The sequence below is a fragment of the Aedes aegypti genome, chromosome 3 (genome assembly GCF_002204515.2).
Source record: "Aedes aegypti strain LVP_AGWG chromosome 3, AaegL5.0 Primary Assembly, whole genome shotgun sequence".
NCBI lineage: Eukaryota > Metazoa > Arthropoda > Insecta > Diptera > Culicidae > Aedes > Aedes aegypti.
The window spans coordinates 122,938,773-122,964,746 of record NC_035109.1 but is presented as its reverse complement, the minus strand read 5'-3'; the positions used below and the strand labels follow the sequence as shown (position 1 = coordinate 122,964,746).

Genomic DNA, 25,974 nt, shown 5'->3' with positions numbered 1-25,974 from the left:
AAAAAAAAAATCAAATGAAAATTGAGCTAAATTAATGTAGAGTTTTTTTTTGCTCTTGGTTGAAAGGGCTAAATAATGTATGAAAAGAACTGGCATGAAACTTACTCCAAAGATATGGATAAGCAACATTATACAAATTTAGATCAGTGTGGGATAACTGGGAACTCATAATTTCGAATGAGTTAAAAAATTGAAATCACGCATAACATTTTACCTAGTGAACTATTAATCTGTACAGCTTCACGATAGATTATAATGGATTTCTACATATTTGTATGTCCGTGGGAAATAAAATGTCAACCATGCCCCTAAAAGTATTGATTCACAGCTTTGAGGCATTGAAAACCATATACCGTAAAACGGGGTGAAATTGATCTCTTTTGAGCGATTCTGTTCATTAAGATCTAGTGGGTACATGTACCATCATCCGAGTCATGGTTGAATATTTACTGCAGTGTCAGAGTGGTAGTTCTGTCTTTCACATCGACACCCTATTTTTAATCATACTTTCTTCTAGGAAGTAATCCTTAGTTGATTCAATGCTAAGAAGTGCATATATAAGCAAAAATCGATTGAAAAAAAAAATCAACAGCTACAGTAACCGCCAAACTAAAGAGTCGCTATCTTGTAATCAGTATGCCAGAACGTAGTACACATTTTTATTCTCATTTGGTCGGTGTTCAGACGGACCGGACTAGATGATATTTTGGCCTTGTAAAGATAAGCCAATAACTCCGCCAATTCTATTTTTTCCGATGCTATTTTGATACAGATGTTCCATCAAATAGATAAGTTCCATTATTTTAGCAAATAATGCAAATATTTTGTTATTCAGAACGCTTGGGGTACGTTTTCCTGAAATTGATAAAAATCACTTGGTTCAGTCTGTCTGAATACCGACCATTTGCTTAACCTATTGAGCTTTTATTCACACGCTTTTGCATAACCGGAGCGACCTTCTACTTTGAAGAGGATAAATTTTAGACGACTCGTTTAAATATTTTCCGTCCAAAAGTTCCCACTTTGTAGGCTCGTTTTTATGGACGCTCTAATGTCTTGTTGAGTACAATTCACGAATTTCAATGATTTAAAGGACTCTTTATAATTCGATACTGAAAGGACTATCGAGTTAAAGAGGCATCGAGTTACATAACACGAAACAAGTGCAACTGCATTTTAAAGGACCATCAGATTATTTTGTTTCTTGTTTACTATAATGAATTTGAGATTTACCAGACTAACGAACTTTTCACTTATTTCTATCAAAATCTATGCTAGTGTGGATGGCTATATCATCTTTGCTTCATTTCTCATATATGAACACCACAATGACAATACTTCATTTGGTCACAAAAAGTGCCTTTTAATTGTGATTGGACATTTAAGCATTTTTACAAATACAGTCGACTCTCCACATCCCGATGTTCTACATCTCGATATCTCTCCCTATGTCGATGGTTTCTTAGGTCCCTTCATTCTGCATTCAATTTCTCTCTTCACATATTGATATCCTCCTTATCTCGATATCTCCGTATCTCGATGTGTTTCTGTTAATTTATCGTTCCTAATTTTCTCTCTGTACGTCCACGGTAGACACAACAAGGTAGGCTATTCCCACGTGTAAACAACGATTTTCCATCAAAACATGTGTCGTCATTCCTATCGTCAAGCATGAGGCCTTGAGGATAGTAAAGGAGAGCAGGCCTTGATTTTTTTTTTGCACTCGTTCGAGTTTGCGATAGGAATGACGTCACTGCCAAATGTCATTTTTCGGAGTATAATATCTTGCTTCTTTTTACCGTGTGTATGTCCATATGACCAATATCAAAGGTTACTAGACCCAATTTTTGGGGTTCAAAACAAATTATGTCGTTTTCGATTATTCCCGACGGTGCACCGCGCGAGTGTAACAATTGACACCGGAAAATAGAACGGTTTCGGTGCAATATTTTGACAGCGTATGATAGTATTAGTGAAGGCATCAATCAAAACAAAATGTCATTTTTCAAACAGATAGAACAGCTGTTTCTGTTATTCTTAATTTGCTGTAAGGGATTCGGAACCATTAGATTCATTCGTGTTTTGTATAGTTTGTTAATGGTGTTTACAGCACTGGCTGAATATAAAATGTTTAAATAAATGTTTGGTATATGTACATTAATTTATTTTTCCTGAGAATTGATACCATGATACATGTTTCGTAATTGAATAATATAGGGAGTCGATGCCGGTTATGGACCCTTTGCGTATTATGGACCCCCTACAGAAAAACATAAAATTAACACTCAAAGCAACCTTATTCCTATGAAAATCCACCGGGAGAACTTAGATTGCATTGTTAGTCAGCAGTTTCAGGCAAACTATTTGGTTTGAGGCGCATAAATACATATATTTGAACAGTTTTGTAAATGAAACCACACAAGAGGGTCCATAATACGCATTTCCAGGTGGGTCCATAATAGGCACGTCGGCAGCGAGCCGGATTACATGGGAATCAAATGGAGGGTCCATAATACGCAACGTCAAATTTGTAAACAATCCTATTATGAACCCCGGGAGGGTCCATAATGTCATGTCTACCTATCTCAAGTGATATTAATTATTCTGCCTTTTGGCTTGATACCTTTTATCTGTTCGTACCTACGGTATTTCTGAGCTATAAGTACTGGCTGCAGTTGGCGCAGAAAGGAGAATTCCCGAACTGTGGACTGATTAACATATTATTTTATTCTTTATTTGCAGGATATAAAAGTGGCGACGAGGATCATGGAAACGTGTGTTGAAGATAATCGATTTTCTTTGGGGTGGCGAATTGCCAATTGTATCTGTTTTTGAAAGTGTGGTGAAATTGCCAATTTGTGTTGAACCAAATTGTTCTTCAGAGCTGACGAAATTGTCGTTTATTGTGAACATAGTTGTTCTTTTGTGAAGCGATTGCTGTATGGAGATGAACGAAATTGTTCTTTAGTGTTGACGAATTTGTCAAATGTAATGTTGAGCAGTAAAATCCAATGATTTGAATGTTTTGTTGTAGTCTTGGAATTATCAAATTTGCATCTTTAAAATAAGATCGTGGAATTCTTTGGATATATTTTCGATTGTTCGTTGTATGAGTTGTTGCAACTTGTAGCTGGCTTTTAAAGAGTTATTAGAAAGTTTCTAAAGGGGAAAGGACTGTCATGTCTACCTTTCTCAAGTGATATTAATTATTCTGCCTTTTGGCTTGATACCTTACAAGAGGGTCCATAATACGCATTTCCAGGTGGGTCCATAATAGGCACGTCGGCAGCGAGCCGGATTACATGGGAATCAAATGGAGGGTCCATAATACGCAACGTCAAATTTGTAAACAATCCTATTATGAACCCCGGGAGGGTCCATAATGTCATGTCTACCTATCTCAAGTGATATTAATTATTCTGCCTTTTGGCTTGATACCTTTTATCTGTTCGTACCTACGGTATTTCTGAGCTATAAGTACTGGCTGCAGTTGGCGCAGAAAGGAGAATTCCCGAACTGTGGACTGATTAACATATTATTTTATTCTTTATTTGCAGGATATAAAAGTGGCGACGAGGATCATGGAAACGTGTGTTGAAGATAATCGATTTTCTTTGGGGTGGCGAATTGCCAATTGTATCTGTTTTTGAAAGTGTGGTGAAATTGCCAATTTGTGTTGAACCAAATTGTTCTTCAGAGCTGACGAAATTGTCGTTTATTGTGAACATAGTTGTTCTTTTGTGAAGCGATTGCTGTATGGAGATGAACGAAATTGTTCTTTAGTGTTGACGAATTTGTCAAATGTAATGTTGAGCAGCAAAATCCAATGATTTGAATGTTTTGTTGTAGTCTTGGAATTATCAAATTTGCATCTTTAAAATAAGATCGTGGAATTCTTTGGATATATTTTCGATTGTTCGTTGTATGAGTTGTTGCAACTTGTAGCTGGCTTTTAAAGAGTTATTAGAAAGTTTCTAAAGGGGAAAGGACTGTCATGTCTACCTTTCTCAAGTGATATTAATTATTCTGCCTTTTGGCTTGATAGCTTTTATCTGTTCGTACCTACGGTATTTCTGAGCTATAAGTACTGGCTGCAGTTGGCGCAGAAGGGAGAATTCCAGAACTGTGGACTGATTAACATATTATTTTATTCTTTATTTGCAGGATATAAAACATAATAGGCATTCGGACAACAGTTTTCCAAATGTATATTTCTCTGGGACAATCGTATGATTTTGTATGTTGCATGGGTGTACTGTGAAGTAAAGACATTGAACTTGTTATAAGACTCCACAAAACGTATATCCGCCTGATACAATAATTGCGGAAAGGCGTTAAGAATGAATTTCAGCTACAAAGGGGTCCATTACTAGCATTGACACCCTATGTTCAAAATTCAGAATTTTCATATTTCAATACTGTAAGAACTTGTTTAATTTCATCCAATCTTTCGGGCTAATAATTTCGCCAAAACTCATACTTCCGCAATATTTCTAGCTCACGATGCAAAAGGTGAATCTTTTTTTTGTAATAAGGCGAAGAGAGCAACGGAAATCAATCATTGCATTAGAATAGAATTCTAATGGAAAATCAATATCGATCACTCGTCAATATTTTTAAAAATATGCATCCATGAGCAAATTTCGGAAAATTTGACTGAGTATTTTTAATATAGTACTTACTGGTATACATGCAATCCAAACATCTGAGAGAATTCCTTTTTTCAATATAAGCCGTAAAAGCTACTAATGATGAAACATACTCAGTATCCTTTATTATTCTTATAAGCCTGTATTTATTGTAGCATTAATAAATGCTTAGAATATTTCTTCTTTTACTGAATAAAAAAAAAACAATTCCGAAACAAATCAATTTTATCCACGCAGTCGAAAATGAGCGCAAATGAAGATCTTGCTTGTTCGTTACCGAAAACAACAAAATCTGCCAAAAGGACCAAAACAAGAACGCCACTGACAGTTAAGAACCATATATGTATTGGTAAAAAGAGTGCATTACCTGCTACACCCAGCTCGATCAGGGTGTAGGATTTTCTGCACCGGTGGCAATCGGGTGTAGAAACGGTGTGCTACCTGCGGAATAAAAGAACGGTTTGGGTGCAACTTTTGCTACACCGGTGGGAAAACGGTGCAGGCGGTGCAAATAAAGAAAAACGACATTAGAAACGTGCAATGACGTCTGTTTGTTTATTATTTTCTTGGTAACGAAGTGATTTTCAATCTAGTATTCATTAAAAATTTATTCTTTATCTCGATCTCTCCCTATCTCCCTATATATATATATATATATATATTTATGCTAATTTATGCCCACAAGATGTATCTGAAGTCACTGTTGGCCTTAAGTGTTCGGAATATGAGACAAAACGGTATAAAAAATAAAGCAGAAGATAATTTAGCTGCAAATAAACTCTACTGTTACCTAAAGGATATATATATATATTTTGATTTTATATATATATATATATATATATATATATATATATATATATATATATATATATATATATATATATATATATATATATAAAATCAAAATATATATGTATATCCTTTAGGTAACAGTAGAGTTTATTTGCAGCTAAATTATCTTCTGCTTTATTTTTTATACCGTTTTGTCTCATATTCCGAACACTTAAGGCCAACAGTGACTTCAGATACATCTTGTGGGCATAAATTAGCTGATATTTGTGAAAATTTTAATTTCTTCGCTAAGCCTTTTTTTAACTTTTTGATTCAAATGCCGAACACCTTGATTAAAATTCCGAACATCACGCATAAGTCATATTCAAATGAATAATTTCGCAAACAAATTTATCTTAACTAGTTCTACTGGTCTTAATGATGATGAATCATTACTACTCCCGCGGTTAAAAAAATATTGGAGACGTATAATTTGAATTGCATTTGACTGCCATTTCCTTGTAACTTGATGACATATTTCAGCGAAACATTTCAACCAAATCGCCATATAAAAACCAAGTGTTCGGAATATGAGTCTGTTCGGAATTTGAGACAAAACGGTACATCACCTTTTCATACCTTTTCTACAATGTAAATTAGAATTTCGAAATGAGAAAAATAAAATGGAATATATGTTTCATGATCAGTGAATCAAATTGTCATCAAAACAGACAAAAAACAAACAACAAAGCAAGCTCGCTCACAACCCTTCTGTCCCAACTGGTGCGGATAAGGATACAATCCAAAGCAAAATTGTCATGACAATCACAGGGCGCAACATTGTTGCAACTTTTTCAACTGGCGATTAATCAGTTATTTTAAACACAAAACCAAATTAGTTTTATGGATGCTGTTCGATAATGTGTCAATGTTTACCAACACGGAGAAAGTTCTCGAAAATTGCAATGCGAAGCCCAGAAAATCGCTGCGCACGTGGTGATCGATCATTGTCATATTCTGTTTAAGTGGTGATAACCTGATGTTGCGGAATACAATTGTTGCAACAAGAATAAGATATGACAATGTCTTTGTTGCTGCATGTTGGGTGATAATTGATTCACTGTTCATGATGCTTTGTATCAGCCTTTTTTCTACATGTATTGATCAACGAAATATTTTGTTTTGGTTGGTGATTGTCTTTTATGTTCTTCTGGATCTTTTTGTCGAACTAAATCCCAGCAATATGTTCCCAATCCATTAATGCGTTATTTTCCCATTTAAACCGTTGTTCGATGTCCTTAACATCTTTATATGCTCGCTCGCCCTGCTCGTCTGAAAAAAAAATCAAGGTTTGAAGGAAATCTTTCAAGGTGACATATCCAAGAATGTATTTTCAATATAACATTAATGTCTAGCTTTATAGCTAGCTATCATGTTACTTATAAGTTCTTTGTAGTTGTTAGCTCTATGGTTCGCCAGAAAACCAGCACAAACAAATTTCAAATGTGCAAAGGTTAATGATGGATGTCTTATGGGGCGACTAATGGTTCTAATAAAGCACTGTATAAATCTGGTTTATTGTTTGGGTACCTATCAGAAGAAGGACGTGGTGGCCATGCTGATTCAGAATATTTATCACCATCACCATTATTTCAACCATTTATGTCAAATATTCTATCATTTGCGATACTTTAAAAATGGGGAGGGTACAAGAAGGGGGGGGGGGTGTACATGCAATTCTTAGTACAACTCTTCATATTGAATTTCAAGTTTAAAACATAATATGGCACATGAATTCCGCTCCCCTGTGTCGGGTTTTTGATATTAGATTAGATATTTAAATAAAAAATTAGATTAGATATTTAAATAAGAAATGCAAAATGTTTCAGTATTCAGTATATTTTAAAAACGACCTGGGGCAGACACCAACATTCTGAAAATGTCATTATCTTTGTTTGTGTTATACTTTCAAGCCCGGGATGTCCCGCCTCTGTGCGTTTAGATTGACTTTTTTATCGAACTGTGTAATTTAGGACATGTGGAAAAATCTCTTTGTTTTCTTGATTTTTCCTCAACTTTGACGTTTCAAAACCATTAACGTATAGAACAACAATGAGAACAGATTTTTTGCATGCATAACGTCATTGAAGGGTTTTACTGCCATAAACACTAAGAAATACTTATTTCATCCTATCGACAGAGGTATATTTGGTGAACATTACATGCCTCATAAAACGGATGTCCTTTAGATGTGCCAAACAAAACCTGGGAGGGAGAAACCGATACAAAATTTATGTACGTCATAGTGAGCCGAGATTCTGCTGTCACGAACTGTCACTGTGAGCCCAGATCTTGAAGAATGGACAAACTTGATAAAAGCGCGTAATTAATCAAAACAATTTTTTGCATTCCAACAAAGTTGACAACAGTCGGTTGAAAATCAATTCCTGCAATACCCAAAAGCAATGCCACGATAGTACCTTTTAATTTGATCGAATATAAAGTAATGAAACACGCATCTTTTTACTGTTTTCCAATCATCATTAAAATTGAATGCACATAAAACTATGGCCCTTTTTCCAAGTTTGTCCAGAAAGATCGAAGGTACACAATAAAAGAAAACTAGCGATTTTCCCCAAGCCTGCCTTGATTGTCGTTGGTGAGCGGGAGTTATCTTGCAATTTGGAAAAGTGTTGTGTCATATGGGGTCATGCACAAATTACGTCACGCTCCAAGGGGGGGGGGGGGGGGGTCGAGCCAAGCGTGACAAGCCTTACAAAATTTTAGGAGGACTCATACAAAAAGTGTGACAAAGGGGGGGGGGGGGGAGGGGGTCGAAAAAGTTAAAATTTAGCGTGACATAATTTGTGTACCATCCCTATTTCGTGTGTAGTATCGGTGCCTCCCTCCCAGGCCAAAACTATTTAACTGTAATTCTGGCTAAAATTCAAACGCTTAAAATAGTATTATATATTCAAAGCTTTTATTTTTTTATACATAAAAAAATATTTTAATGTGCACCAACTGATTTCAAAAACCCAACAATGAAGTTCAGAAAATGTTAAATTCTTTTACAATATAACCGTTTTACGAAATAACTACTCTTCTAATGCATATTAAGACCTATGCCACGACCATTTAGAGATGTCTTCAATTTTCGCTTACACGAGCAACAAGCAACAGAAAACAGAATGGGGTAGTCATCGAAAAACCGTGACTTCATCTGTTTTGCCCCATGCCAACGGTAATCGCGATGAGGCCATAATCTGCAAACATAGTCAAACCACACAGCACAGTTCGCGCTCCACGCTTTTGGATTGGATTAGGTGCCTTACAGATTGGATACGAGATTGGATGGATATGTGCATTCATGATTCAATGATGTGTAGGACGACGAGAAGAAGCAATGGAAGACAAAACAAAAAGTCAGCCGTCTAGCGATGTAAGTAATCGCACCCAACATGATGTTGTGGTTTGTTTAGAGCTCGCATTTGGAACGATGTTCGCTATGATGGTTGTGTGATGCGGTGCAAAACGCACCAGTGAGGTTTGAAGCCTTAACTTATCAACATTGTCGCTAATTCTCAAATGGTTTGTCGCTAAATCTCGAATGGAAAAAAAATAGAGAATCTTTGAATGATACATTGTTATGTTCATTTTCATTAAACAACCTCTATTTTATTAGGTTACAACTAGTTTTCATAATTTGCTGTAGATTTACCTAAGAGGGGCCTTCCTTAGCCGAGTGGTTACAGTCCGCGGCTACAAAGCAAAGCCATGCTGAAGGTGTCAGGGTTCGATTCCCGGTCGGTCCAGGATCTTTTCATAATGAAAATTTCTTTGACTTTCCTGAGCATAAAGTATAATCGTACCTGCCACACGATATACGAATGCGAAAATGGCAACTTTGGCAAGAAAAGATCTCGAATAATAACTGTGGAAGTGCTCATTGTACACTAAGCAGAGATGCAGGCTTTGTCCTAGTGAGGACGTAATACCAAAAAGAAGGAGAAGAAGATTTACAAAAACACAAATCTTATGACCGGTTGTTTGATTTCGAGATTTGTGCTATTGAAAATCTCAGATATAGTATTGATTCAGAAGATGAGTCAATCACAAATTATAAAAGTAATAGAGAATAATGAATAAATATTACGTTTCATAAAATATAATTAATCATATTTTTTTTATGTTGCTAGCCGTACAGTGAATACTGTCCCAAGCTCTAAACTAGACTTTAGATAGGAAAGAGGACGTAATCCTTCTGAAGCAGTTCACCAGACGTACACGGAAAGATGGCTTCCAAGAAGACACTGTTGCGATCTGTCTCAGAAGGTTACGGTAGAAGGTGGGAAACGTTCTTTTCACACTATCACTTCACTTGATAACTAATAGATTACTTCATAGCACTATTCACTGGTATTGATATCACCATCTTCATTATCAACAGAATTTCTACTAACAGCGTCACCATTATCTATACAAATTTTATTATTAACATCACATCTATAACCCAGCCACAACACAATACTACTGCTTCATCAAGTTCAAAGTATAAAACTTCATATTCAAAAAAAAAATCATTGTAATAAATAAATCATATCAACAGACAATATTATTATCTTCATTAAAATAAATGTAGGATTCTTGTAGCTTATATCACTAATATTCACAATATCATCAACTATCATCGCTCTAATAATCACTATCTAGCTTACTATCATTAATCACACAAACTTATTCGATACAATAACGTCATCTCACTATATTATCACATTATCACTATTTTCTTAGTAACATGATCAAAACCAGCGATGGAATTATTCATATATCTTCTTAAGGTGATCCCGCCGAGGGGCTTAAGGCCGCAATAATAATGAGAACAATGTCCTGCAACAATGAAACGCATCGCACAGCAATCACAAGTACAGGTTATACTAATCACTTACACTGGGCTACTTGTTTTCACTAAACGAGAAAAATCCAACCTCGGCGAATAAACTGTTTCTAATTTTTACCGCGCCGATAATATGTCATTGCTAGGATCTGTTATAAAAAGAAATTTGTTCTTGACGTTGTTTGAAAACTCTAACCGACACTATCAGATTATTAAAATTGTAGTAATCTCTGATAAAGTTGTGCCTTTGTAGACGTGGATATGGTAATGGAACAGGGTATGTGCTTACCTTTTCAGTGTTGGGGGTGTTAGTGATTAGTTCCTACTCACTTATATCCTAGTTTTTTCTCATGTGTTACTATTCCTATTTGCGGTTACGAGTACCTATAAATAGAGATAGCGATTAGTCACAAGTTTTTTGCAATGCTATAATGAAAAATGTAATCCTGAGATGACGCTATCTGACGGGAAGAGAGGGATATATTTAGTAAATTAGTAAATAGTGACATTATTAGTAACGGATTTGATAAGATTCTGTTGTTTCCTTGTACGGCCATGCGTGTTCCTGTTCAGCACGATTTCTTCAATGTTAGGAGGTTTTGATGCACATTAAAACAAATAAAATAATGCTCCGGATGAGTGTCTGGAAGTATAAATAAAATACGTATAGAAAAAAACAAACAAGGGCCGCTTCATCATAGACCATGTAAAGTATCGGTTCACGGCGATGTCAATCAATAGTGTTCATTAGAAAACACTTTTGATTATTATCACCATTGGCACCACTAGTGTGCATCTTTCTCTTCAGAGTAAAGATACATTTAAGCCCCGAAACCTGACAGCAATCAAGCTGATCACAAGGTTGTGCCTTTGCCCCCCCCCCCCTTTACGTTTCATAAAATATAATTAATCATATTAGTCTATTTTTTTAATTATTTGTTATATGTATGGCATCAATTGAGCTTTCATAATTCAATCATAAAATGAGAAAAATCATTAATCCATCACTAATCGAGATACATTTTTTGACTAATCATTTTAACCGTCTAACTTTTGACTAACAACAAACCTTTTGTTACTCGTTTGAGCCTTGCGGTTCATGGCGTATGAAACTTTACAAATCTTCATTAGTTTAGAAATCTTTGCAATATCCATAGAGTGTAGTTTGGACCATCTTCCCCTCTGAATCTTTTATGTGCGTTTTTGAAAAGGTTGTAGGGTTCAGGTTTTAGACGGTGCCACACGAGGCACAGAGTGGCGAAGATATGTATGGTCACAAGCAAAAGTCGCAACACTGTATTTGGAGTTTCTTGTTTGAGTCTGAGCACAGCAATGGCATTTGTTTAGATCGAAAGGTATTGGAATGCTCTAAAGTGAATAATAGAACATTTTCAGCAAAAAAAAACATGGGTACTGAATTTTAGACTCGATTATCCGGAGTATGTGTTTGATATACTTGTTTTTTTCAGTTTTTATGCATAAATTTGAGATAATTTAGTATTGCAATACACAATATGAATGGTTTAGCAGTTTTAAACGTATATATGAAAAAGAGGGTTTTTTTATGTATGCTTGTCAATTTTTTTTCGCTCGTTCTTTTGAGTGATCCGAATCTTTTGAATAGCTCTGATTCTTTTCCCCCCCTCTCTAGTTTCCATAGTTGAAAAATTCTAGAAAGAAATACTTAATAAACTCTTAAAAGTATTCTCAGAGGTATCTATGGACGAACTTTGTTAATAAAACTTTGGATGCATTTAAGTGAGAATCCCTCTAAGCATACATTAGAATTTTATTTCGATTGACAGGTTTAGATTATATATGTGTTATATGATTAGAATTCAAAAAAAAAAAGTTGAGTTACTACAGATATTTGTCCAAGAATATCTCTATGAAGAGTCCCAATTGGCGTGGAACATCGTGCCGTTGGAGCCGACTGTCTGATTACAAAAATAACGCAACGAATCCTTCTAGTGATTTTCCTGGCAACGCTTCAGCAATATTCGAAGGTTCTCTCTTAGAAGAATACACGCAGTAATTACGCAGGAATTTCTTAAAAAATGTCTGCACAGAGTATTTCACATAATTATTATATTAGAAATGTAGAATTAATCTAAATTCATCACCAGAACTCTCTCAGAAACTTTACTTAAATTCTAAATTATTTCTCCATGAACGTTACTTATAAATCCTTCAAATTTTTTCTAGGGATTCCCAAATTTAGAGATTCTCACACAGGTAGAAATCAGAATTCCAAAACGCTGATTATGACTCATTATAGCGTGACTCGCGCTTTCATTTATGATCGACAAAATAATAACAAAAAAAAAATCCAAAACGGTATTCAAACCAAGAACGATCTGATTGAGAGTCTACCACACATTCACTTCGTCGTGTTGAATGGATCATTGAATGTTTTTGTCAGTGCACACCGCATCAAAACAAAGGCGCCACTGTATATGGGATGTAACACTGTGACAGCATTGCTCTTCTGTGAAACACACAAGGCTACGGTGGCGCTATCTATGCTTTCCATAGCGGCTGTTTTGGTTATTTTAATGATCCATTAGGAGTGATTGATACGATATAGTGGATACCAAGCGTACCGCTTAGCATTGTTACACTGGATGTTACGTTTATGAAGAATCATGATCATTGCTCCAGAAATCATAATTTATCGTTATGACATCATGACCTAATCAATTTATCAATATCGTGACTTGTAAAACATGATTTACGAATTAGATTTTTATCCAGGAAACTCCTTAGATATTCCAGTGCCATTTTACATATTCAATTCGTTTTAGGCGAAGTAGACCGGCATTGCAATTTGTACCGTTGATGATTGTTGCAAAATTGTGTCACATTTTTGAGATAACGAATATCAGTTGGTATTGCACTGACGTATCCTAAAAAGTATCAGCATACTTTCTGCATGTGAGCGCATATGGTGATACTTTTTCGGAGCAACATTAACTTTGAAATTACGACCTGCAATGTCAAGATGGCTGCCAAAACGCATGACGGGCTACTTACCCTTAAAGATTTTTTTTTTTTAATTTTTTTTATCATATATTTTCAGAGTTCATTCAATAAAAATACTTCAAGAATCGCTTTAAAAAGTCTAAGATTTTCTATTAATAATAATTAGAAATCCTTCGAAATAAATAATCTAAGGAAATTTCCAAGAGATTCTTCCAACAACCCTCTAATTAACTTTAAAAAATGTCTGGAGTTATCTTATAAGGAAAAAAATTCTAGGAGAATTCGGTGGTACATATTACAAAGGAATTTCTGTACATTTCAATGAAGGAATTTCTGTATGGTTTTCTGTAAGAATTTTGGCGATTTGGAAGAAATGATTAGATTCCTGACGTAGTTACTGGCTTCGATTCTGAAAAAAACTCAAAAAGTATTTCTCGAAGAATTTCTGGAACGAACTCTAAAAAAACTCTTAAAGTAGTTCTCAGAGGAGACGATTATTTTTTTAGAAATCCTCATACCTTTTCCATTAATAATTCCATAGAAGTTCACCGGAAAAGCGTTTCGTGGAGGAATTATCGATGAAAAGCGAGAAATATTCGATGGTAGAATCCTAGCAGAACTACCAAGAATGAAATATTTATCAAACTTGTTACAACTCGCGAAGCATTGCCGATCATAGACCGATACAGATGGGATGCTTTTCTTCGCTTGCGTGGATCGTGCTTCTCAATCAAAGAAGAACGAATTTTGCAATGCCTGTTCTGGAGGAATAATATTCATAGGAAACCAAGAAAACTCCAAGGGGAAAATTCCGACGGAATGCAAGGTTTCTAACTGTTCATGGGAACATCTCCAATTACTGTTCGGGAAATAGTAAATACCTAACCGATAAATTTAATTGAATCACGTGTTGTTCCATTTTTCCGAATTAAATAAAAACTGATATCATGTATCGTTATCGATGAAATTTAAATAATTGGAAAGAATGCTACTTCATTAATAATTTTAAATTTTATGTAAAATTAGTAACAACCCCACAAAATATATCGTCGTTTTTTAAGAAAGTGAATAATCTCTTTGAGGTGTTTCGGAAATTCTTATGACACCCTTGGAGTGCTTCATCATGATTAATGCAAAATTTAGAATAATCATAATAAACGTATCAAATACCAAAAACTTGTCGTTTTGTTTGACATTTATGAGAATTAGTCATGCCTCTGATGTCGTTCTCCATTTTATTGCCTAGGAAGTACTTTTCATTATGATTAGATCATTATTTGCTATACTTCAAAAGATATTTTTGTCGTTGCTAAAATTGTGCATCTCGTAACAAAATTTTATTACAGCATCCGTCTGTACAAGTAAGAATCTAATTAAGCAAGTCTCATTAGATACGTTTTGTGCAGTAAAATTGTTCAAGCTAGATCTAAGATTGCAATTCCCCAAAGCGTTCCTCACTACTAGGTGACCAAATCACTCGAGCTTGACCCTGCTTCTTTGTCGCTTATGCTTGTTTCGAATAAGTGCATAGATGCACATCTACTAACTGGAATGAAGTAATTCTCACCTCGTTTTTTTATCGTTTGTTCGTTCGTTCCCTTTTATCTGCCGTTTAAACACTTTCTCGAGTGCAGCGATCTGCATGCGGTGGCGACCTTACTCGGATCCGGAGATAATCCACGGCGGAAATGACAAGCAAATCTTCCATCCGTTGGTTGCGGTGCTTTGCTTACTGATGGTTGTTACCTTCCACCATCTGATGTAGCACAGCTCGGCTTTGGGTGCTAATGTAGATCTAATGGTGATTGTTTTTGCTTCTTTTTTTTGACTGACTGACACTTTGCTGCACAGTTATTTCTTCTCGTTTGATGTTTTGCACGTTCTTCACTGGATATAAGTTTTCTTCTGCTAAATTATGCAAACACTCAATATTTTCATCTTTATTGTGCTTTCATTTATTTATTTACTTGTATCACTGGATATTTCCCGTTTCAGTGCACAAATCTGAAATAACACTTGCCAATATTTCTAATAATTTTCTCAAATTTTCAAACATTTACAGAACACCTTTCTTGGCAGGCGCGATGCAAGTTCGCAAAGATCAACACTTTTACGACTTTTTGTGCCTTGTGGTGACTTCATAGCTTTCCCATTGACGGGGTAATAAGTGATGGCAAAGTATAGCACTAAAAGGTAGGCGCAGCCCGAACTCAACTCAGGTTCTTCAACAAGTCGCCATCACGCACACCTTAAGCATATGCAGCAGCAGCAGCAGCACACACGAGACTTCCAACAGGTAAATGTGTTTGACCGGATCAGCTTACGAGGAGCCAGCCAGCAGTTGAGTTAGCCAGTCAAACTCTGATATGTACGTACGCAAAGCACGACCACCACGTTTTGCGCTTTTGTGGATACCTACGCGTGTTCGACCGCTCTCCCACACTGCTGAACCGCGACGAAACAGCGCCACTGCCAGAAACTATACCGACACTAATACGACCTGTCCGCTGGAACCGACGACGAGAACTGTCTGGAGCTGAGATGGGAAGCAAAACATAAACCTTTACCTCCCACGGGCCGCCTTTGGCTGGCAGAGCTACATTGCATGCTCAGTAGGGTGGTTCATAATTTTAAAACTATACAATTTTTAACCCCCAAAATTTGTTCATTGGGACCCCTAAAAGTTACTGTGAAAATTTGAGGGAAATTCATCATGTCTAGACTCAAAACGAGCTTGAAAATCGTATGGAGGAAATGGCCAAGATATACGGGAAAAACTATTCCAATTACATTTTCGACCATAGGTGGCGTTGTAGTCTCATCCAATTCAAGTCACTTTAAAAGACCCATAAAGCTTTCATCTAGGTCCTTTCTTATTCAACTTGTAGATTAACGACCTTTCATTAATTCTAAAAACAACAAATGTGCTTATTTATGCAGAAACATGAAACTATTTTTGGAAATAGAAAATCCAAGTGACATTACCATTCCAGAATTAAAAATAATAATCCCACAAATGGTGCTCAAAAATTTTATTGTAATTAAATGTAAAAAAAATGTAATTCAATATTATCCTGTCGAAAACGAAATTCGTAAAAAAAAACAAAACATGTATAGTTGATAAATAGTTATGGATTTGAAAGTAATCTTGGATTCCGCCTTTTACCATGTCCTTCGTGAAGTTGCATGATGCCAAATCCGATAAGAAGATCGTCGGACCATCGTTAGCCTCCAGAAGAGGGAAAAGCTGCTAAATTTAAAACTTCTTAGCGAACTTGGACATCGTCTGTGTCTTGAGGATCTCATTAATCGGGTGATCCTCCAGGCACAGGTTTTCTGAAATCTTGTTGAAGTTCGCAATCACATAGCTCGAATTTCAGTTTCGAGAGGTTACTTTTTTGTTTCTTCCGGTCTGCTGCAGTCTCTTCTCTATTGATATAGGAGAGTCTTCAAGTCACCAACGACCTATCGACTACATGGGTGACTTTTTTTACAGTCCGATCATTGTAGTCCACTCTAATGCTCAGTTATTGTGCGCTCTTCGCGGGCTGCGAGTGTTGCTGTGCCATGTGCTGCTTGCTGTTCTTAATACTTTGGGCCCGCTTCGATTCTCTCTCGCTCTCAGTTTGAACTCTACCTCTATAATGCCGGCAAGAAAAGAAGGCTCCCCTTTGCGGTCTCGCGGTTGCGTGAGATTAGTGTCTCCGTTCAATTGAGCAGTTTTCATTCTCAAAACTTGTGTGCAATGTTGGCAATGAAAAATGATCTCACATTACACTAGAACCTCAATTCTTGAACTAGGTTTATCTAAAGTTTGTAATTATAACACAGCGTAACAAAAATGAAATTTTTGCATGTCTCAAGGATCAAATTATGTGTCTCTAATAGATTTGGGGTTGCTGAATCTGGTGCCATTCTCAGAAATGTTCCAGCACGTCACAATTTTTAGCTACAGGTCGCCAAAGTTGTATAAAACACTGGTTTTATACATGGAATTTAAAGTACAATTTATCATACTTTTTTGTAATCTAATCCACCAAACATGCAAAATAGAACTTGAACTTTCATTTCAGACATAATTTGATTTAAATTGCGCGATTAAATTTCGATTAAACCGATTTTTTCAACATGCTTGCAGTCTCCATACAAAATTCTTCGTTTCTTCTATATGGCAAAATACAACAATTCTCTAAACCATCAAAAAATAACTTTTCCGTATCGAAAGTAATACAAACTTCGATGATAAGTATTGTTATACACATAAAGTTTGAATTATGTGGCAAATTAAGCCAATATATTACCTTACAAGCTGGCAAACTTGCATGCAAGTTGGCTGAAATAGTCATTTTTTGCATTTTCAACAGTCAATATCTCAAAAACTAGACGTGCTATGATATTTCTGAAAACGGCAATGGATTCAGCAACCCTTAATTAAGTGAATAGCGGTTTTTTGGTGCTGGAGACAAAAACGTGTTCCGCAGTGTAATTGATTTGTAAAATGAATCATTGCATAAAACGAGGTTTACCTCTTGGGGTATGTATGTAAGAAATTCGGATTTGAATTTTTCTAGTTGGATAAAAGTTGCAGAAAAAATATGGGATTTTTTTTATGTTCTGGATCATTAAAAATTTGCTGGAATATCTACAAAAGGATGTGGTATGGTATGGTTAAACAACTTCTCTTTTAGCAAAGTATGTCCAAATTGTTTAAGAGTTCACATCTTTCATTCTAGACCACCCAAGCTTTTTGTTCAAAAACAATTCCTCGTTACACGAGTCGAATGAGGTGACAATTGTCGACTCGCTCCCATTTGATTAACATTAGTCGTCTCACGTCACCCGAGATGACAGCGACTTGTCTCGACTCACACGCCGCGCAGAATAAGCACATTTAAAAAGTTCAATAACAAGGTATTCTTGGTTCTCAAAACTGCCATTGAGTTTAAATTATTCCATCTATCAGCACAATCAAGACTTGGAAGATGTTCAATTGAATCAACACATGTCCAAGTAGACCATTAGGTCTTCTCTTCTAATATATTGTATCAACAGAACATCTGTAAAACCTGCAAAAGCAGAAGGATGTGCATTTCAAGAACATACATTAAATGTAATAATTGGCATTCATAAAAAAAATTAAAACAGGCAACATGATAAATATGTCTAAAGTTTAAGCTAAGTTCATCTATAATCTTAACATGAATATATAAGGCATAAATCAGGTGATGTCCAAAATAGATTATGGATTTTGATCAGTGAATATGATTTGGCCATCTGATGAAACACACTAGAATGTCGCATGCATGCATACTTGCAGGCGTTTTTCGTGGATCTGATGATATTTGCTAGCAAATAATTGGTACGGAGAGCCTTTATTCCGCCGTCAATGACAACGGCCTAAGATTAGTAAGTAACTTTCGCCGCAGCTAGAGGGATGACCATCAGCAGCACCTACTTTGCACGCAAAGACATCCGAAAGCACACCTGGATGCACCCAAATGGTGATCTCTGCAACCAAATAGACCAAGTTTCTGCGGATGGCCGGAATTTTTCGGATGTCATTGATATGAGAACCTTGAGAGATCCAAACATCTATTCAGCACAGCGACCGTTGCGTTTCAATATTCAGCGGTTATCAACAGGCGGTGTAGCAGTTGAATACCGCCGGAAGCTTGATGAGCGGATAAGGGGAACCAGCGTTGACAACAACCTCAACAATCTGTGGGAGTCTATCCACAGAGCGGTGAGCACAGCAGCACGAGGTACTACTCAAAGACGATCTAGGAACGGTTGGTTTGATGAGGAGTGTCAAAAAGTGACAGATGAGAAGAATGTTGCCATAAGCCGCATGTTAGTGTCTGGTACCCGGCAAAATAGAGAGCGGGTATCCGGCAAGGAAGCGAGAGCCGCCGAGAAAAGAATCCAATCCAAAAAAGCTGTATGTACAAGGTATCATTACTGAGGCGCAGAACAGCACGGAACAAAATGATATACGGAGATTTTACGAAACTGTCAATGGCGCGTGGAGAAAAACACCGCCGTCTCCCGTGCAATGATACGATGATCTTGAAGTTAACTTGCTGACAGACAAAACCATGGTGGCTGCCAGGTGGAAAGTGTACTTTAAGCATTTGTTGAACGGAGAGAACATCAGCGCGTCTCAGAACAGATCAACCATCAACAACGATGAACAAGTTGTGGAGCCCCCGACGCTAAATGAGGGTTAAAAGGCAAACAAGAGAGTAAAAGAACAGTAGGTAAGACTGCTGGCAAAGACGAGCTCTCGGCCGAAATACTGCACCGTACTCTGTTAAGGATATGGGAGAAAGAAGAACTGCCTGCTAGCTGGCTAGAGGACCTCATCTGCCCTCTCTATAATTATGGACACAGACATGAGTGTGCCAATTATCGACTAATAACGCTTCTCAATTCGACGTACAAAATAATGTCACGTATTCTGTTCAGCAGATTGAGGCCGCTTGAGGAGTCCTTCGTTGGTGGATACCAAGCTGGTTTTCGTGAAGGCCGGTCAACAACGGATCAAATGTTTATCTTGCGAGAAATCCTTGATAAGTTCCGGGAGTACAACTAGCAGACTTATCATCTGTTTATTGATTTCAAGACGGCGTACGATTCAGTAAAGAGAAATGAGTTAAGGCAGATAATGATAGAATATGGTTTTTCGACGACACTGAATAGACTGATTCGTGCAACGTTAGATGGATCGAAATCAAGTGTGCGGGTTGCGGATGAGATTTAGACTTCCTTCGTAACCTTAGATGGATTAAAGCAAGGAAATGCGCTTTCGAACGTTTTGTTCAACATTGCCCTCGAAGGAGCTATTGGAGAACAGGCATACCATCGTCACGCGGTCGCATATGCTCCTAGGTTTTGCGGAAGATATCGATTATATCGAATTGATCGTCGAGCCGTGGAAGAGGCAGTCGTACCTTTTAAAAAAGCGACTGCGAGGATTGGACTTACCGTCAATAACAGCAAAACAAAGTACATGATCGCCGGTAGACAGCGTGGTTCCAATCGTGATGTTGGTAGCGATGTGTTGCTGGGTGATAAACGATTTGAAGTAGTGGAAGAATTTATTTACCTTGGTACTTTAGTGACGGAGGATACAAACTCCAGTGGAATTAAATAATATAGCTCTAAATTCGATTTTAATTTACTTATAATAAGGTTATAAGGTATTCCCACTGTGGCGTAGCAATGCTTTTACGCGCTGCAGCAACAAGCAAGGCGGCACAAGCGTGGCGTCGAAAAGCGTAGCGCGTGGCGTGTTAACCTGAGAGACTCGCGAAGAGGAAAAATATCAACGTCATATGCAGCCCAGATTCCCCTCTCACGAAACGTCAAATGCAGCCCACCGTTTTTATGGCTGAAAAAGTGAAAAGTATTGTGTTCAAAGTAAATTGTTGTTGAAAACCTCAGTCAGCAGAGCAGTTTTTTCCAAAGTTACTGATAAATCTAAGCAGAAGATTAATTATTTCTAATGTCTGCTACGTTTGCTGGCATGAAACGGCTATTTATGATTCGATGTGATGCAAACTCAATCATTTTTTGCTGAGAGGTTCATGTGAAGATTTGAACGGCTTGCGCATAATTGGTATAAACACAAAGTGGAATAAGAAAAAAACTCAGCAATCACAGAAAAAGAAGACCGTCTTCGCGAGTCTCGTCTCAGGTGTTAACCATTGCGGCGATGCAGCACGGCTACCTTGGAGATCTGTTGCCGCCTAGCAACCAGCCGGTTATTGGTTTTAACTGCTATATAAACCATCCAATTTCTGTACTCTAGTCAGTTTAAGATTCAGCTTCAATAAAGAAACAACTAATCTTCAAACAAGTCTTCATCAATATCCTACATTTTGGCGACGAAAGGAGAAAGGAAGTTCTGCAAGAATGAATTTTACCAAGCCATCGGAGTTCAACGTTGGAGATTCATGGCTACTGTACGAAGAACGTTTGAAGCAGTTTTTTGTGGCCTACGAAATCGGTGAGGATGAAGACGAGCGAAGAGCAGTATTCCTGTTGACGGCCGTTTCCATGGAAGTGTATCAAATCGTGAAAAATTTGTGCTTCTCGGAACTGCCAGAACAGAAGAAGTTTTCCGAGATCTGCGAGTTGCTGAAACAGCGGTTTACCCAGACGCTGGTTGTGTTCGGATTCTGCATTACCTTGCCGGGCTTCAAAGGACCGTTTCTTTGAAGCCCGGCAAGGAGATGGAGAATCGATCGTGGAATGGTCCACACGCCTGAAGAAGTTGGCAGCCGATTGCGAATTTGGAGAAGACCTAAACACGTTTATCAAGAATTTGTTCGTGGTGGGCCACCGTCGCGGTCTAATTTTCGAGCGAGTTTGCGAAGAAGATGCTGCACCGAGTTTCGACGATTAGATGAAGATTGCGCTGAAGAAATAATGTACCCTACAACAGCGAGGAGTTCTGGACGTCCATAAAATCCAGTATGGTTCCGACAAGAAGCAGTCAAGTTCTGGAGCGAATCGTTTTGCCTGTGGTAGAGGCGACCACGATTTCCGGAAGTGCCAATACAAGAGTTACGTGTGCAAGCTCTGCGATAAGAAGGATCAATTGGCGAAAGTTTGCCCCACGAAGACGTCGGAGCAGCCAGCCAAAGGAGAAGAAAAAATCGTTTGGAGCAGAGAAGCGAGGACCAAGAGTGAACCTCCTGAGGATCAACAAGCTGGATGTGCCACCACCGGTGATGGTACGGATTCAAGTCAACTGATGCCCTATTCGGTTCGAGGTGGACACCGGTAGTCCGGTGAATGCCTTTTCCAAGGATCTTTACGACACTTTATTTTCTGCGCTGCCGTTGAACATCGATTCCAAAGATGAATTCATTTGCTACAATGGATCTGGTTTCCGAGCGATCGGCACATTCAATGCGGAAATGCGATACAAGGATCACGTGTCCACGGGGGAGATTTACGTGTTCGAGGGAACAAGGCTGCCGTTGCTGGGCTGGCGGACCATGTGCCATTGGAACTTGATAATCGATTTTTGACACGTTTCGAAGGAAGAGGTTGATTGCAATAAGCAACTGAAGCCGCTATTGGCAAGGTGCGACTAGCCCCTAAGGATGAAGCAGTCCCGAAATTTTGCAAGCCCCGCGGAAGGCTCCTCTCGCATTCAAGGAGAAGGTGGAGGCCCTAATTTAATTAGAATTTTATTAGGATGAGATGGGTTAGGATTAGTTTCTTATTGTTTAGTAATTTATTTTCAAAAACTGGACTGGCTGGAAGAAATTGGAATCATTTCAGAGGCCGTCAGAGGCCGAATGGGGTACACCACAAGTCCACGGTCAACCCATTCCTGCTGGACGATCGTCATCCGTTTCCTGTGATCGAGGAAATTTTTGCGGCGCTTCAGGGAGGCAAGTATTTTTCAAAGCTCGACCTGAAGAACGCGTATTATTTGCTTGAGGTGGATGCTAATACAAAGAAGCTGTTGGCCTGGAGCACGCAAAGGGGTGTCTACTGGATGAACCGACTTCCGTTCGGAACGAAGCCAGCGTGTTCCATTTTTCAAGCGACATTGGAGAAAGTTCTTCAGGGGTGCCGTGGAACAGTAATTTATCTGGACGATATAATGGTGTCAGGCCGGACCATTACGGAGCACTTGGCGAATCTTGATGCTGTACTGACCCGGCTTAGGGAGGCCGGATACCTGCTGAACAAAACGAAGTGTGAGTTTTTCGTTCAGGAAGTTGGTAATCTTGGTCACGTTATCGATCAGGATGGCTTACACAAGGATCCTGAGAAGGTGAACGCAATCATGGATGTCAAATTACCGACGGATGTCAAGGAGGTTTGAGCTTTTGTTGGCCTGGCCAACTGTTATGCCAAATTTTGCCCAAGCTTGGCCCAGTGTTTGAAGCCATTATACGAGCTATTGAAGGACGACGTCAAGTTTTGTGGACGAAGAACCGACACCACGATCCGAAACTCCCAGTCAAGCTTTATTGTGACGCTTCGAACGAAGGAATTGGAGCAGTGATTGTTCACGAGTTCCCGGACAAAATCGAGCGACCCATCCATTTGCGTCCAGGATCTATAAGAAGCATGAAGCTAATTACTCGGTAATCGACAAAGAATCACTGGCCATTTATTACGGAATCAACAAATTCAACAACTATTTGCAAGGCCGGCATTTTGTACTGGTGACAGACCACAAGCCATTGACTGGTCTATTCAGCCCCAAAGGTGTCCCGAAGACGGCAGCTTATCGGCTTCAACGTTGGGCGGCGTTCCTATCATGATATGATTACGATATTCGACACGTGAAAGGAATTCAAAATGTTCCCGCGATTATTTGTCCCGGTATCCCACTGGAAGCGTTTCATCGAAGCTGAAATACGTTCACTGGTGGACCGCAAACAAATCGTTATTGAAAGCCGTCGTGACAAGCAGCTCAGCCGTGTAGCTGAATACGTGAAATTGGGCTGGCCGAACTCAGTTCAAGAAGACAATCTGAAGACATTTTTTCAAAAACAAGAAGAGCTGATCGTAGAAGAAGACGTTCTCCTGTGGGGCTACCGCATCGTAGTTCCAGTCAAGCTTAGAAAGTTTCTGCTAGACGAGCTCCACTCCGTTCACCTGGGAATTGTGAAGATGAAGAGCTTGGCCAGATCGTATTTTTGGTGGCCATCGCTAGACAAAGAAATTGAAGATATTTGCAAGAAATGTGAGTTATGTATCCAGCAGCGACCCGAACGGAGCGATCCAATCTCACCATGGCGTTTGACGAATGCACTCTGCGACCGAGTGCACGTGGACCATTTCTCGTTCCGAGGGGCGGATTACCTGGTGCAGCTGGACAGCTATGATCAACCATAAAATACGTAACGTTTTAGGAAGAAACCCTACATTTAATAATATGTCACATCGCATTTAATTTTAACTGAAATTTCTCGCACAAACCGTAAAGAAGTATAAAACATGTTCCAGATATATAATTTATAAGTTATCAATCGAAATGCTGCAAGTAAACTTACAATAATTGAAGAATTTTTGAATGTTCTGTTATTATTATTATGCATGGCAAAAAACCTCTTAATGGAATGGGATTGTTTTCCGCAGCTAATGATTTTGGTAGAAATAGCAAATAAAGTTCAATAAAAATAGAAAAGTCTTCGTCCTCATGATGTATTTTAAATTTTATTTCTATCTTCGCTCAATTTTGAATTCGTATTTAAAAAAATAAAAATAAAAATAAATATTTAGAAAAATTTGTCATTTTTTCGTCCTTTTCAGCAACTACGTAATATAAGATTGTTTTTTTTTATAAAAATCATTCGTTTGAATGTTTGAATGCTACTCTCTAAGGAAATGTTTGAAACGTATACGAAAAGCTTTAATTCTGGTGCTTGTTGTTGATAGGTCCCACTTACCCCGGGTATTAAGATATTTTGGGTTAAGTTATACCAAAGAAATTTTCATATTAAATGAAAAGAAAATACATGTTTATCGTAAGCAGCTTGTAATAATACTTTAAGTTGTAACTTACCGATGGTAATTTGAATTATGACACAGTTATTTTTTGCGAGCCAATGCAGAACGTGAAACGTGTCACAATTTATCATGCAAGTTGAAAATTGCGCTGAGCTGAGAACTGTTACAAGGAGCACATGGTAATAAAAATAACAATATTTTTTGTACTAAATACATTCCATATTATTGTATCTTCAACTTTCTAGAAGAATACCCCCTTGGAAAACTTTTCCCTAACGAGCTATGACGGAACGTCCCACTTACCCCGTATTCTCACTTGCCCCGGCGTACCTTACATCGTTCGCTAGTCGAAGTTTTACTATTTTGAAGATTTTTCCGTTTTGGTTTAGTGATTTGCTTTCGGACATGCTATTTATGAATTTAAAATCATTTGGGCATGGGCTGCGCGAAAAAAAGGGCACAAACGGCATGATTCGAGTTGAGCGCGACTTGTAACAACATCTAATAAACTCTTTGTCCCACGTCATCCCATGGACGTTTAATATATCGGTACAACGCGCGCATAGTGAGATGTTCAAATCTTGTTGCTCCAAGAGCGACGGCCCTGTTAGACCGTTCAAATTAGTATTATTTGTCGCTAGAGACGATTTTTTTCATCCTTGTATGTTAAGCATCATTTATTCATTTATTTCGTTAACATCTACACAGATAACACTGAATCAACAATTTCACGCCACAATACTCGGTTCGTGGCCGCATCTCTCCATCCTCGGTTCTGCCACACGGTCGCCAAATCGATACGCACTTGATCCTCCCACCTAGCTCGCTGCGCTCCACGCCTTCTTGTACCAACCGGATCCGAAGCGAACACCATCTTTGCAGGTTTGCTGTCCGGCATTCTTGCAACATGCCCTGCCCATCGTATCCTTCCAGCCACCTTCTGGATGCTGGGTTCGCCGTAGAGTTGGCCAAGCTCGTGGTTCATCCTTCGCCGCCACACACCGTTCTCCTGCACACCGCCGAAGATCGTCCTAAGCACCCGACGTTCAAAGACTCCAAGTGCTTGCAGATCCTCCTCGAGCATCGTCCACGTTTCATGCCCGTAGAGGACTACCGGCCTTATGAGCGTTTTGTACATGGTACATTTGGTGCGGGCGTGAATCTTTTTTGACCGCAGCTTCTTGTGGAGGC

The 25,974-nt window shown here is 38.2% G+C and overlaps 1 protein-coding gene across 1 annotated transcript in view; it reads right to left on the bottom strand.

The window, feature by feature from the left end:
- The window catches only part of LOC5569088 (phospholipase A2 inhibitor), a 98,040-nt gene extending 82,179 nt beyond the window's left edge, over positions 1 to 15,861 (bottom strand). Inside the window, exon 1 of the mRNA XM_021849365.1 lies at positions 14,867 to 15,861. The gene's annotated coding sequence lies outside the window, so the exon portion shown is untranslated. The remainder of the gene's footprint in view (positions 1 to 14,866) is intronic.
- Between the last annotated feature and the right edge of the window lie 10,113 nt (positions 15,862 to 25,974).